The following is a 15,325-nucleotide window of genomic DNA, read 5'->3' as shown; positions in this document are numbered from 1 at the left end:
AGAACCGCCCCATCTCCCCGGCCGTGAAATACAAAAGTGAATGTTAAAAAACACACACACACACACACGTGATAGGCTACGTAACGATTTACGTAGCCTATCACGGCTAGATTTCCAAAGTCAGCTGTGATAGGCTACGTAAATCGTTACGTAGCCTATCACGGGTGACTTTGAAAAAAAAAAGCGTGTACGCAAATGGCGGCGCCCATGGGCGCCGCCATTTGCTTACGCGCTTTTTTTTTTTTCAAAGTCACCCGTGATAGGCTACGTAACGATTTACGTAGCCTATCACAGCTGACTTTGGAAATCTAGCCGTGATAGGCTACGTAAATCGTTACATAGCCTATCACGTGTGTGTGTTGTTGTTTTTTAACATTCACTTTGTAATGGCGGCAGTGGCAGCCGGTCGGAAGACCAGCCGCTGCCCCCGCCCCCGCCGAACCACTGCCGAACTGCCGCTGGGACCCGCCGCCGAGAGGGACATTCGAGGGAGGTAAGTCCCATCCCGCAGGGGGGGCAGGGGGCGGAGAATTTCACCACCAATTTCGGGGGGCCGAATGTGTTGGCATTCGGCCTCCCTGAGATTCGTGGAGAAATTCTCCGCCATCCCTACTACTTTAGCATCACAAACTTGGTTGAGCACACAGGGATTCAAACCCAAGCTTTTAAGAGCAAAGCATTCAAAACCCTGGGCCTTGATGGACAAATCTGTCCATTCTGGTTTCTTTCACATTCAATTTTTTTTTTAAATCTCAAGTTCTTTTATCCTATTCATGCATAAATTTGCAAATCTAGGTACAAAATTACAAAAAAACCCTGAACTGAATAAAAAAATCTTACAAAAAACCCTGAACTGAATAAAATTCTCAGCCATCTCTAGTCTTACACCTCACACATGCTTGCAAGGGCATGGGAGGGAGTTAGAAGTCGGGCTGTGTATGGACACCCCAATCTGACTCAGAAGCCACTGCTTTGACCCCCCAGCGTGCTGCTGCCACTGCTGCTGGTGCCACTGGGGAAGACACTGCTGGTGCTGCCGGGGAAGGTGCTGCCATGGAAAATGCTGCCCATTGCAGCTCACCAACAGCCGACAGGCACAAGGGCAGGAGTCGCCCTCCAACAGCACTCTCTCCTTCCTTGGAAGGAGGGGAGAGCGCCATGTTGGAGGCCAACTCCTGCCAATGAGGGCAGGCTGCCGCCACTGCTGCCACCAACTCCTAGACCCTTTGAATGCACGCCAGCAGCTGTCTTGTTCTGGGGAATGGGGGGAGCCATTTCCCCTTGTTTTTGGGCCATGGCTGTGCCCGTGAGTGGCAGATCCATGATTTTTCTGGTTCAGTCCATGGAGGCAGATGTCCTCTGTGATTGGATGGTGGTTTGGGGGATTTGCTCTGCAAAAACCATATGAAATCACAAGGATCCCTACCAAGGATCCATGTTTTTGCGCCATGGCTGCACCCACGAAGGGCAGATCCATGATTTTTGTGGCTCTCCCCTTTAAAAAAATCATATGAAATCATGAGGATCCCTTTTTGATGTTATGGATCCTCATTTTACCCAGTCCCCATAGTATGTGCTTTCTTGTCAGTTTCTTTCTACCAAAGGATCGTGGGAAGCGTTGAGGCTTCCTCTGCCTTGCCTGGCAGAGACTGGGGCAGTTGCTCCCAGTGGCTAGTACTGGAGCAAAGAGAGAAATGCCATGGAGCTTCCCTCTCACCTCCCGCCCCATCCTCCTCCTGCTGCCGCTGCTGCCACCACCATCATTGCACACAATGCCAGCTTGTCAATTATCAGGTGTCTCGTGCATCCCAATGGAACGTTTTGCACCTTCCCTGTGGTGCGTGCACCCCACTTTGGAGACCACTGCTCTAGCCAAATAACGTTCAGACAGTCCTCTCCTCTCCAGTAACACCACCTCTCTCACAATGAGTAAATGGAGGCTGACTCACAGCAAAGCTCCCTCCCTTCTCCTCCCCCCTCTCCCCTCCCCTTCGCCCGCCTCTCCCAGTGGCTGGATCTCTGTCAAATTGATACATTTGGCGCCTCTGCATCCTCTTGCCTTCCCCCCACCCTCCTCCTCCCCCTGGCCCTCCACATGATCTTTCAGAAGTTGATACATTTTGGAGACAGCCTGTCTAGGCTGCTCAGAAGGCATAAGAAGAGATCCGAATATACAAGGCAGACAAGGCTCTTCACTTTGGTCTGATCCACTTCGCATCATGACGAGGCACCTCCAAATCAGCCCACTTCGCCTCGTTATTCAGCCTTCGTACCAAGGCAGTGCACAGCCCTAGTTAGAAGATGTCTGAAGCTGGAGTTGACTGTCTGTATGACAGTGGTAGAAAGACCTCAGGCATGCAGGATCCACTTTGTTTTTTACAAGCAGTGGATGCTGGTGGCTCTGACATTAGTGGGGCAGTGAATCTGCTCCAGGTTTCAATCAGAACTAGTCAGAACTCTAAAGGAGCTATCGAAGGTGTGAAGCACCTTGGATAGCTCCTTTAGACTTCTTACTGAAACCCAGAGCAGATTCACTGGCCCACTGACATCAGAGCTACCAGCCTCCACTGTTTACAAGCCACAAGATCCACCAACCCAGAGCCTGGTGCTAAAGACATACACTTAGAATTAAAGAATTCTGAACTCAAGAATTTGTTTTGCGTATCGGAACTGAACACTGCTCACAGTCCTTCCACACACAAAGAATACTCCTATTTACTCCAAGCTTTCTTCATTTCAGCAGTATAATTCAAAGCAGGGAGCGAGTCATTTTGTTGCTGCTGCTGTTAAACAACTGGGAGCCAGAGATCCTTGCCAATCTACTAAACATTTCTCAGATCTACTAGTAGGTCCAGATCTACCTTCTGCCCAACTCTGGTATATGGAAATGATTTTAGAAAGGGAAAAAACAACAACAGTAAAATGTAGAGATTGGAAGCTGGCTAGAGATGCAATTTTTGTGTGTTTCAGGGATGCTAATGTTGATTTAGGTCTGATGTTGATGGGAAACTAATATTGCCTGCCTATGTACCTGCTTGTTTGCTGCTTGCTTAAACTGTACATGTGTAGTGGTTATGGCAGCCTTCCCCAACTTGGTGCCTTCCAGATGGTTTGGACTACAACTCCTATAAGTTGTATAGTTGAAGGAGGCCTTCAAGACGAGGCTGGACAGCCATCTGTCAGGGATGCTCTGACTTGGATTCCTGCATTGAGCAGGGGGTTGGACTCGATGGCCTTTTAGGCCCCTTCCAACCCTACTATTCTATGATTCTATGATTCTAAGTCTCAGCCAGCATGGACAATAGTCAGGAATCCTGGGATTTATAGTCCAAAACATCCGAAGGCACCAAGTTGGGGGAGGCTGAGTTAGAGAGTGTAGGACTGGGACTCAGGAGATCTGGGTTCTAGTCCCCAGTCAGCCATGAAGCTCACTGGGTGACTTTGGGCCAGTCACAGACTCTCAGCCTAGCCAACCTCACAGGACTGTTGTGAAGATAAACTGGAGAGGAGGAAGATCATGTACACCGCCTTGAGCTCCTTGGAGGTAAAGCAAGATATAAATGCAATTAATTAATTAATCAATTAATGCCCTAAAGGCACCCTAGGGTCCAGTGTAGATGAACACTGCCCAATTTCCAAAACTTGATTTCTCAGTTGGGAAGTTCACAGAATTCTCCCCTTCTACCTTTCCTTCTTGATCTCACACATTCTTTCCATATCCCTTCTCTGGATAGCGTTAATGATGGTGCAGCAATCGGCATAACCATATTTGCCACCATCCAGAGCTTGGAAACCAGCTTCTAATCCTGGTTACGCAGTACAATTGTAAGCAGGTTTACTCAGAAGTAAGTGTCGTTGAATTCAAAGGGATTTACTCTGTAATAAATCTGTTCAGGATTGCAGCCTCAATCCCTGATTTAAAAGTTAAGCATGGTTAGCAGTACCTATGATTCCATGGGTGTAGACATAATGTTGGGTCAGAGTTTACACTGGACAGGGAAGGAGGAGGAAGTCACACAAGTGAGGGAGCAGGGAGAGGGAAGAAATGGTTTTGTGATCCAGCAGAACTATGACCCTGTTTTACATCTGAGCCAGGCTTAAGGTCTCCATTGCTTTTTTTCTCCAAAAGAAAAGCAACATAAAAAGCTGCCCTGGACTTCCTACTGATCAAGTAAGGCCGGAAGGAGGGATGTGAAGCAGTATTCTTCTTTGACAATAGCCTTCTAAAGAGCTTTGCCACTCTGAAAATGATGGTAATTTATTTCTCTGCACAGCCTTCAAACTAATCAAACTGGTATATTTCAATTAAAAAAATCGCAGAGCAGCACAACTTGAAAGGCATAATGAAACACTCATTCACACTGTCTCAGTTAACAAGCAGAGTGAGACACAAAGAAACAGCGAGAAACTTCCTTGGGAACAGAGGGGAAATGAGCAGGTTCACGTTGTCACAACTGCATGTTACAGATACAAAAGAGAGCGGTACAAAAGAAAGCGTTGCAAATGATCGGGGAGGTGGGAATACTTTCAAAACAAATTGGATGAAATAATTTGGATTCTTTGGAGTAGGAAAAGGGATGTACGAAAGAGGTGTTGATAACGTCAAGGCTAGGCCAGAGCTGGGCTTATGGTACGTACTAAATTGGGATGTGTCTCAGAGCAAAACGGATGAAGGAATGAGGTCAAAACAAGGCAGATAAGCACTTGGGGACAAAGTCCATAGATAAGGCAAAATATAAAAAGATGCCTCTGCTAGGCCAGACTAATTTGATCAGCAATAGCTCTTCTGGATCCAGTGGAAGCTGGTGGCTCTTATGTCAGTGGGGCAGTGAATCTGCTCTGGGTTTCAGTCAGAGCCAGTCAGAACTCTAAAGCAGCTATCCTGACATCGGAACCACCAGCCTCCACAGTCTGGATCATAAACAGAGGTCTTTACAATCACTGCCTTCCTGACATTTTAAACAGGAGATGCCAGGGACTGAACTTTCTGCATTAAGGGTGGACAAATCCATCAATTTTGGTTTCTCTCAGTTTTCCAATCTTAAATTCGGTTTGTCGCAAACTTTGAGAATTTCTCTGGCCTTAAGTTCAGTTCATCCTGAAATCTGTGGATTTTTTTTGGCAAATATTTGCATGAAAATTCATAAATATTTTTGTCCACATTTTCCTAATAGATGCATTTTAACTAATATACACATTTTTCCAAGCAATTTCCCTAATATAATGCATTTTAATGTTATTTTCCCTAATATTTGCATTTTTTTAAATTGGCAAACTCCACTGCAAAATTCATAGTAGTGCAAATTTCAAATGATAACTGAGTTTCAGTTTACAAAGTGGTCTGAAAGTGCAAAATTAGGTAAGTTCATAATAAAATGTGAACTGAACAAATTTCTCTCCATCCCTATTCTGTGTACAAAGCATGTGTCCTACCACTGAGCTATGGTCCTTCCCACAACCATTAGAGCCAAACTTTTCATGATATTAAATGCGGCCACTACCAGCTCCAAGTTTTGGGGTGTCCTTACGGAAGATTCCAAGGCACTGCTGTCTTCTCACTTCCCCTTTCCTTCTGTGCCCAACCCGCACAACCACTCAGAGGGAAATCAGAAGGGAACTGAAGGATGCCGTTCCATCTTCTGCTTGTTGCTGGCATGCTTAGAGAAGGCAAAGTGTACAGGCAGCAACAGCAAGGAGGTGCAAGACCAGGAGACTCTAAAGAATGGACAGCAGTTCTTCCTGCAGGGGTGTGGGCCTAAGCAAGTGCCCAACAATGCCTACTTTGACCTTTAAAACTCTACATAGCTCCAGCCCAGTCTATCTTAAGGAGCACCTCCAACAACACCAGGGATGCCGCTCAACGAGATCGACCTCGGAAGGCCTTCTGTCTGTCCCATCAGCCAGGACAGCTATGCTGGTGCGCTAGGGAGAGGGCCTTTTCTGTGGTGGCCCCCACTCTGTGGAATTCCCTCCCTAGAGATCTCCGCCATGCCCCCTCTTTGATGAGCTTCCGCTGGGCTTTGAAAACCTGGCTGTTCAGGAGGGCATTTAGGGTGGGTTAGGGTTTTTTAGAGCAATGTTGTTTGGCTCAGTTGATTATGTAAATTTGTTGTATTTTGTGTTGTTATTTGTATTGTACACCACCTAGAACAGCCAGGTAGCTAGCCAGATGGGCAGATAATAAATCTAATTAATTAATTAATTAAATACTTCTGATGCCAGCCATGAATATGGCTTTATTTTGAATGTGCAAGTTAAAAAAAAAAATGAAGATAGCATCAGCTCGGCGGGGGGGGGGGGGAATCATTATTGGGATCACAATAGACATACAGAGGAAATTTAATCCTTTCCTCCTTTGCTATGGTCCTGAGGAAAATCCCTCCTCTGAAGCTTGAATTTGCATTATGGGGGAAATCCCCCATTGGCACCAAAAGGCTCATACAATAAGCTAACTTCCAGGTTACCTTTGAGGCCTTTCGTTGCTGCTGCTGCTGCTGCTCCCCAGGCAAAAGTAACAGCTGCCCATGGAAAACAGAGGAGAAATCCAGGATTTCAATGTAGTTGCGGTTGGCCAGCAGGATGCCCTGCCCCACAAAAAACAAAACAAAACACAGGTAGCAGCAAAGACAATGACAACAGTTCCTGCTCTTTCTAATTCAGCTCTTGGTTCATGTGGGAAATGTGATCTATTATTATTTTATTTATTTTTAAAATATTTAAAAGCACAACATATCTCCATGTAGATCAATGAAGCATAAGGGTTCTGCATGCGATTCAGCACTGGATTTGGGATGCGGGGGGGGGGGGGCAATTTAAGTAGACTGACCTTTGCTGTAACCTGGAGAGTTTTTATACGGGGGTGGGGAGATGGGGGGCTGAAAACCAGCCTCATCCCCACCCTGACTTATAATATTAACAGTGGCTACCTTACACAGCTGTTGGGATGATGGACTGCACTGGCATTTGTAGTGCAATTTTTAAAATATTTAAAAACTTGTGTGGGGGTTACATTTTTCAAATGAAATGAGACATGAATTAGAAAGAACATGAGCTCCTGTATTTTCTGCCACCTTTTGTTTGGGGAGCGGGAAAACACACTACTACCCAATCACAATGACAATGAAGTCCTGGATTTTTCCACTGTTAGTTTGTCACTTCCCCCCCATGGGAGAAAAATAAATGAGGAACTAAAAAGGAATCAGGTAATTTTGTATCAAGAAAATAGCTATTGTGACTGTAGCATTTTCCTATCTCCATAGGGAGTCTATCAAAACATAGGCCCAGTGTAGGCACAATGTTAGCTCCCTACAAACCCCAGTTTGCAAATCAGGTATTAACTTTGGAAGTGTATGTTTGATTCCTCTCTTTCCTTTCCTCTCTGGAGCAATTTCCCCTCCACCATTTCTGTCATTCTAACCATGCATTTCATGATTCATATGCACCAATGCAAACCATAGTTAATACAAGTCGTGGTTCCTTCATACAGCCGAGATTAAAAACAAACCATGTTTTATATCGGTACACATGTAACACAAAAATAGGGTTCATACCAGGAAGGGAGGGCTGAAATTGCTTCAGAGAAGGCAAGAGGGAGGGAGAGAGGGAGGGAGGGGGCATTTCTGAGGCTGGCTCTTTCTGGTTTGCAAATCAGGGGCCAGCCACAGAGCCTATGGCACAGGTGACTTGGAATGACTATACTGCTTCCAGGGAGTGTGGCCACTCATGAATCTCCAAAAAGAGGACAAAAGAGGACACCAATTTGCATAAAGATTGCATATGCTTTTTTATATGTACAGGTGCACATTTAGATGATTTTATTTATTTATTACATTTCTATGCCACCCAATAGCTGAAGCTCCCTGGGTGGTTCACCATAGTGTGGAAGAGAGCGACCAGGTGAGCTATGTGGCTTGCTCAACCTGCTGTCCAGGTACTGTTGATGGGCATCTTGAAGGCCTAGCAATTCCTTCTGATGGTTCTTTATCTTTAAACTGGACTGCACAGTCCTTCAAATAGAGGATGCCTTTAAAAAAAAAGGATAGTTCTCTTGCACTCCTTCAAACAGAGGACTGTAAAAGAGGACACATGGTCACCTTACTTCCAGGTCTGGTGTGGGGCAAAAGAAGTGTGTGTGTGTGTGTGTGTGTATATATATATATGCCATGGAAAGTGAAGTGCCTCTCATACAATTTCCAACTCCTTTAAAAACTATTGTCTCCAACCCTTTTTCGTGTTATGTGCAACTCGGTTCCACTCATTATGATACTGAATGAGTAAGTTGCATGGGTTGATATCTAATGCTTTTATTTATTTATTTATTTATTTATTTATTTACAAATACGGTAATAAAACAATTCCAGGAGTAATTGATAGTGGAGACCATAATTAAGGCCTAATATTTTGCTTCAAAAGAAACATTTTGTTTCAAAAGAATTCTGGATTATAGAAATCTGGTCCAAAATAAATGATGCTCTTTCTCACCTACTTCCACTGAGGAAAAAACTGAAATCTGAATTAAGGATTAATTTATACTTTATGCTCTTATCTTTCTGGAATATGTTTGTTTTTGCATAATAATTTTTAATAACAGGACAGTAAAATATCTATAGGACAGGAAGGCCTGGCATGCTATGGTCCATGGGGTCAATGAACGACTGAACAACAAAATATCTACACATACCGAAAATAATTCAAAATTATGTTAATAAATTAAGGGAGGAATCCTATGGCCACTAGACAGCCATAGGATATGTGATTTTCCAGGAAATGACCTTCCACGCTGCCTCACAGGCAGCGCGGAATGGCCTTGCGCTCCGCACTCGGAAGAGGAGCGCAGAGCAGCCAAAACAGGGCATTCCGGGGTGGGGAAGGCAGAAATGCTGGTAAAATACATCCTATGTGTAGTCTGGCAGCTTTCTCCCCCACTCTGCCTTCCCATGGCTAGACAGCCAAAATAAGCTGTCTAACCGCAAATGCAGGGCAGGGGAAGCATGGAGGGACCAATCCCCTCCATGCTTCTCCTGCCCTGCATTGGATAGGTGGTTGCCTCCAAGGTTGCCACCTATCCCCATAGAATTGTGCCCTGATTACTACATGGGTATTAAAAATGGAGATATAGGGCTCCTTCACACGGAGCTTTTATCCTGCTATTGAGATTGTGCACTCATAGAAGGTTGCGGGTCCTTTCGATGACATCGTGAACGTCCAGGGCAGATCCAGAGGCGTTTCCTGGTTATTTCATCTCAAAAAGATCCAGAACTAATGAACTATCTTTTAAACTTGGAATGTTATATGATTAAAACAGCCACTAGATGGCGCTGATTCACTGGAGTTCTATGGAACCTTAACAATTAAAAGCTTCTCCTCTCAGCAATCACCTGGTTGCTGTCTGCGAGTCCACTGTAAACACGGAAAGCCTCCAGAACTGGAGGACTGCGGGGGTTTTCTTTAGTGTAAAGCCAGCCATAGAAAACAAAATTTTACATTAGACTCTCTTGTTATACGTATGACCCAAAGTGATTACTTATGGTTAGAATTGTTTTACACTTTAAACAACAACAGACATCAAGCCTACCATGACTAAAACACACAAGTAGCAGAGGAAATGTTTTAAGTATTGAGAATTGCCATTCCTGCCTGAGAACAAAGGGTTTGATCGACCTTTTGCCCAAGCTATCAATGAAGAACAAAAGAGGGTGCTTTTAGTTAACGTGTACTTCGTCCATTGTAGTAGTTTCTCGACATGGCAGTATTATGAAATCTGTTAAACTATTCAATTTCTCTTCCTGACACCCCGAGGATACTTCCTACTAGTCATAAAGGGGAAATTACTTGAGGACTGATTCTTTGCAGATTTGATAAATTTTATATTTTGCCTGCCTTGAAGCCCTTGACATATATGCAGCTTTGATTGATAAGGTGATGCCAAGTCTCAACTTGTGTACATGACCAAAAGTTGCTAACCAATCTCCTTTGCTACAGTTCCCAGCTAAACTTTAAGAAAGAAAGTTTCTTAAACCATGCACATGGTTGCCAATATCAGGGAGGGTGCAGGGTAGGGATGTCAGAGAATTCCGCCACGGATCTTGGGGAGGCCGAATGCCAGTGCATTCGGCCCCCCGAACTCCGTGGTGGAACAGCCTGCCACCCCCCCGCGGATCCCCCCCCCCAGGACAAGAGTTACCTGGGGCGGATGTTCCGGGTGGCGGCAGCAGCGGCAGCGGCTGGTCTTCCGACCGGCTGCTGCTGCCACCGCCATTTGCAGTCTTGTCGTTTTGGTTTTTTTTACAAGACGTGATAGGCTACGTAAAGATTTACATAGCCTATCATGGCTGGGTAAAAAACAAACAAACTGCGTACACAAATGGCGGCAGCTACGGCTGCCGCCATTTGCGTTCCTTATTTTTGGCCATCTTAGTCTACGTAAACATTTATGTAGACTATGATGGCGAAAATAAAGGGGAACACAAATAGCGTAGCAGGCGCTATTTGCGTCCCTTTTTGATTCCCCGTTTTAGCCTACGTAAATATTTACGTAGGCTAAAACGGTGAATCAAAAAGGGACGTAAATAGCGCCCGCTATGCTATTTGCGTTCCCCTTTATTTTCCCTGTCATAGTCTACATAAATATTTACGTAGGCTAAGATGGCCAAAAATAAGGAACGCAAATGGCGGCGGCTGTAGCCACCACCATTTGCATACGCGTTTTTTTGTTGTTTTTTTACCCAGAGCCCTCCGCGGCCGGAAATCCGGCTGCGGACAGCTGTGGCCTGGGCCTGGGCCTGGCCGGCTGCTCCGCAGAGCTGCCACGGAGCACAGCCGGCCGTGGAGGATTCCAGGGGGGAGGAACGGATCGCCTCCCCCCCCACACCATCAACATAATCCACGGAAAGGTAAGTGACTTTCGTACATCCCTAGTGCAGGGCCTGCTCTATGGCCAAGCAGTCTGCTAACATAAGAATACATCAGTGTAGGGCCCCAAATGGCCCTTAATTATGGCCCGGTTGGAACTATTTCATAGCACTAGCAAGCTGGAGGTAGTCAGGAAAAGATAGTTGTACTGGATTTGGTTTTGGAAGAATGGCAAGGAGTCAGGTGTGAACTTGCACAAGTCATATGCAGCATCTAGTCGCATATGGATACTTAGTTGGTAGAGCAGTTGGCAACTATTATGAAGTTGGAGTTGGTTCTCATAGCTGTGCAGTGAAGGTCAGTGCTTTTTGCTACTAACCAAAGTTAGATAGTGCACAGTCGCTGTCTTGCACTGTTTGTACTTTCCATCTGATAAGAGTGTTCCTTTCTCTTCTGTGAGAAAATTCCTTTCCTGCCAAGAAATTAAGGCCCTCCCTCCTCTTTTGGTGAAGGGAGTAAGATGTGTGTGTGTCTTGACAGTGGGACGACGACAAGCCCTATAAAATCCTGGGCAAATTGGCCTGCTACCTGTTCCCACCTGAGAGGGGGAAGGCTCACCATCTGCTCAGGAAAACAGCCCTGGGACAATGCCTGCTGCTTCAAGGGAACCAGGGCAACCACAGCTTCAAGTTAAGGGGTGTGTGTAAGTTTTTCTTTCCTTTTATTATCTGCATCCATTTTCCATCAATGAACTATCCTTCTCTCACACAATATGACAAGTGAGTCATATTGGTTCCTTCAAATCTGTTTAGTGTGGGTCTTGGCTGGATGAGGCCCCAGGTTTAAGACAACAGTCCATAAACAGCTCAGACTGAGGAGTTGGCCAGAGTCAGCAGATGTATATAACCAGATAGGTACCCTGTTGGCTGCGTGTGTCATTTGATCCCTGTTGTGCTAGAAGCTGCAATACCACGCTCCAGTCACCTACAATGTTGGCGTTGCAGCACGGCCAAAGTCAAAACAGCAGTTCCATCCACTTGCAAGCTGCTATTGTGGCACAGGGATTAAGGTGTCTAAACCCGATCACCAGAGTCCCTGTTTTGATATCATTGAGGGCTCAGCAGCACACTTGCTGGAGCGTTGGGGCTGCACCCCAAAACCCAAATAGCCAGTGGAGGCTGGTGGCTCCAATTTCAGTGGGGTTGTGAATCCATTCTGGGTTTCAGCAGAACCAGCCATGATTCCAAAGGAGCTATCGAAGGTGCCGAACTATTTTGAGGCTAGGGTTTAGCACCTTGAATAGCTCCTTTGGAGTTCTGGGTGCTTCTGACTGAAATTCAGAATGGATGTACAGCCCCACCGAAATCAGAGCCACCATCCTACCCTGCAAATAGCCTTTTGATTGTGTTGCTGCAGTTTTCTTCTGAAAGCCAAATGTGCTTGCAAATCTGTGGTTCTGTCAACTGTGAAAAATGTTCTGAAGCTTCATGCAGCCTTCCTGAAATGTGCATTGCTTCTATCCAGCCTGCTGCATTTAAGAAGCATTCCAGTGTTTTCATTAGATAGTTTGGTGTGAAAAGTTTTAAATATGTAGAGAATAAAGACTCCCCATTATATCTTTTATTCCTCATATATTTAAATTCTTTCACACCAAACCATATCCTGCTATCTTGAAGAAACCCACAGTAACTTTCCTGCCAAGACTCATTTAAAATTGGTAACCTAGAGAGAAACAGACATATGGATGCACAATAATAATGTCATGATTGTGTAGCTTGTAGACTATGAAACTCCAAGTCTGGCTGCAGAGGGTATCAAGGCTGAGGACTTGCTGGGACTCAAAATGGGCAAAGCGCTCACTGCTCCAGTCCCAGACAAGCCCTTGTGAGTGGGGAGAAGGGGGATGTTCCTTTAGACTAGGAACAAGCTCAGTAGCAGAACACCTGCTTTGCATGCAGAAGATCCTATTTTCAATCCCGGGCAGTTCCAGTTAAACTGCTGCCTGTTCAAGTAGACAATACTGGACTGCATAAACATATGACCTCCCATAAGGTGGCTTCCTATGTTCTAACACTGTGATTCTCACTTTGCATGGAGTTCCCCAGATGTTCAGCAGCATAAGAGGACTTGCATGTCCTGGCTTTTCAGGTTGCCTGAGGGCATCAATATCCAAGGACACCCCCCCAAAAAAATTATGGAGCTGGCACTGATGAAACCCATAATGCAGCGCAAACTAATCCTACATGTGAAACAACAGCTACAGCCTTTAAACACTGTGGGCAATATTCAATCTGACGCCACCGCAAATAACGCCGCACGTAAGCAACCTCTAACACATACCACTAGGTTTTCCCTGGAGACTGTCCAAGTGGGTTTGCTGTCTGATTGCTCTGAATGGATTTAATCACTATGGTTTTGCCTAAAGGAATACTAGGGTGGCCACTTATGCACCGCCAAAAAGAAGAAACACATCACTGAAAAAAGGGACAAAAGAGGACAGAGATTGGCATTAAATTTGCATATGTTATTTAACTACCGATGCAAATTTAGAAATAATTATTATAACTTAAGTAGAAACACAATACATCTTGCCATTGTGGGAGAGACTGATCAGGTGACCTGTGTGCCCAATGCTCAGTTTCCTGTCCAGGTGCTATCATTTGATGGGCAACTTCAGGGGCCCTGTTTTCCCTTCCCTCTATCTTTAAACCAGACTTGGAGTGGACACAGCCCTTCAAATAGAGGGCTGTATTCGATAAAGAAGAACTCACCGCCACCCTAGTAGCCCCTCAAATCATGGATCTAGGCTGGATGAAACCCATAATGCAGTGCAACTGCAAACAAAACCTACATGTGCAACAACAGCCACAACCACAGCCTTGAAATCAGAAATGGGCGCATGAACGGCATAGGGCACCTAGGGGAAAAAAACAACATTTCGTCTGGAGCACAGTGAAGCACCAGAAAGGTCAAATTTCACTTGCAAGCAACCACCAATTCTTTCCCAGCTTGTGTGGTATAATGGCTAGAGTGTTGGACTGAGAGCCAGGAGATCCGGGTTCTAGTCCCTGTTCGGCCATGGAAGCTCACTGGGTGACTTTGGGCCAGTCACAGACTCTCAGCTCAACCTACCTCATAGGGTTGTTGTTGTGAGGCTAAACTGGAGAGGAGGAGGGTTATGTATGCTGCCTTGGGTTCCGTAAAGAGGAAAAAAGCCAGGATATAAATGCAATAAATAAATAAATAAATCTTATTTTAAAAGGTTGAAATTCCTCTCCGAAGGCTGTTACCGGCCATGAGAGCTTTAAGTTAAGGTATTTTTGTATTTGGGGACCCATCCTTTTTGCCTATTCCCATAATGTCTGTGGATATTTCCCTCAATGGCCAACTCCCCTACAGATTTGAGACAAATGCTTGGGAGATTGTGGGTACTTCTAGACAAGGCTTTTATTCTGCAATCTCCATGCCTTGTTTATGGAATTGTATGGGGGTCCAGACTATGACGTCTTCCATTTGTAGCCCTCTCAGTGTTCTTCTCTGCTTCTTCTGTCTTTTTCCTTACCACAAAAAATATGTGGTAACCTGAAACTAGGGGCTTTTCTACACGAGGCTGGTAATCTGCTGAATCTTGTGATCCAAGCACTACGTAAGGAGCCTTTCCTTTCCTACTTTTCTCCTGCATAATCTCTAGGAGGCACTGTGATATAGCAGAATAGCACAAATACACAAGTGGAAACAGCACTTTCTTTCACTTTCAGAAATAATACCCCATTTTCCCTGCTCTAAAAAAACTCGCCAGAAGTGTTGTTTACAAACAGAATTGTACCTGGAGGGTCATAGCATCATCTGAAGAACTCATAAGCAACCATAAGTAAGGAATAATAAGCACACAATAAATCCTCATGTAGAAAAGTTCTAGGGGTGCAGCTTGAGGGACTGCCAAAGTTGTTCTCTAGAAGAGGATCTTCTGACCTGTAAAAGTGCTTCTGCAGCTCCACTTTTGCTCTGCTTGTATATTTCTAAATTAATAAAGCAAATAGTATAAAGACACTTTGAAGCAGGACATAGGCTGCCATGAAGCAGGACATAGGCTGATAGAATTTTGCCAAGACAACTCACTGTGCATAACAAACACTCTCTTCCAACAACCTAATAATAAACCTAAATAAATATATAATATTATATATTATAATAAATCATAATAAATTGTGGCAGGTTCTTGGTGGTATGGGGATACCAAGTCATCTTGTCTGCCTCCTGAGGAATCTGTATAACGACCAAGTAGCAACGGTAAGAACAGACCATGGATCAATGGACTGGTTTAAGATTGGGAAAGGAGTACGGCAGGATTGTATACTCTCACCCTACCTATTCAACCTGTACGCAGAACACATCATGCGACGTGCTGGGCTTGATGAAGCTAAGGCTGGAGTTAAAATCACTGGAAGAAACATTAACAATCTCCGATATGCAG

The 15,325-nt window shown here is 44.9% G+C and overlaps 1 protein-coding gene across 6 annotated transcripts in view; it reads left to right on the top strand.

Annotated features, from left to right (window-relative positions):
• The first annotated feature begins 11,386 nt into the window (after window positions 1–11,386).
• KCNG1 (potassium voltage-gated channel modifier subfamily G member 1) overlaps window positions 11,387–15,325 on the top strand; it is a 28,891-nt gene continuing 24,952 nt past the window's right edge. For 4 of the 6 annotated variants that reach the window (XR_014790737.1, XM_084854155.1, XM_084854156.1 and 1 more), the window contains exon 1: window positions 11,387–11,548. The gene's annotated coding sequence lies outside the window, so the exon portion shown is untranslated. Of the gene's footprint in view, window positions 11,555–15,325 lie in introns of all 6 variants that reach the window. The other 2 variants (XM_084854159.1, XM_084854157.1) reach the window with 1 other exon arrangement.

This window comes from Heloderma suspectum, chromosome 4, assembly GCF_057233095.1.
Source record: "Heloderma suspectum isolate Gila_16-S chromosome 4, 16-S_ref, whole genome shotgun sequence".
NCBI lineage: Eukaryota > Metazoa > Chordata > Lepidosauria > Squamata > Helodermatidae > Heloderma > Heloderma suspectum.
The sequence above is the reverse complement of the archived record's forward strand: the minus strand, read 5'-3'. Positions and strand labels throughout refer to the sequence as shown.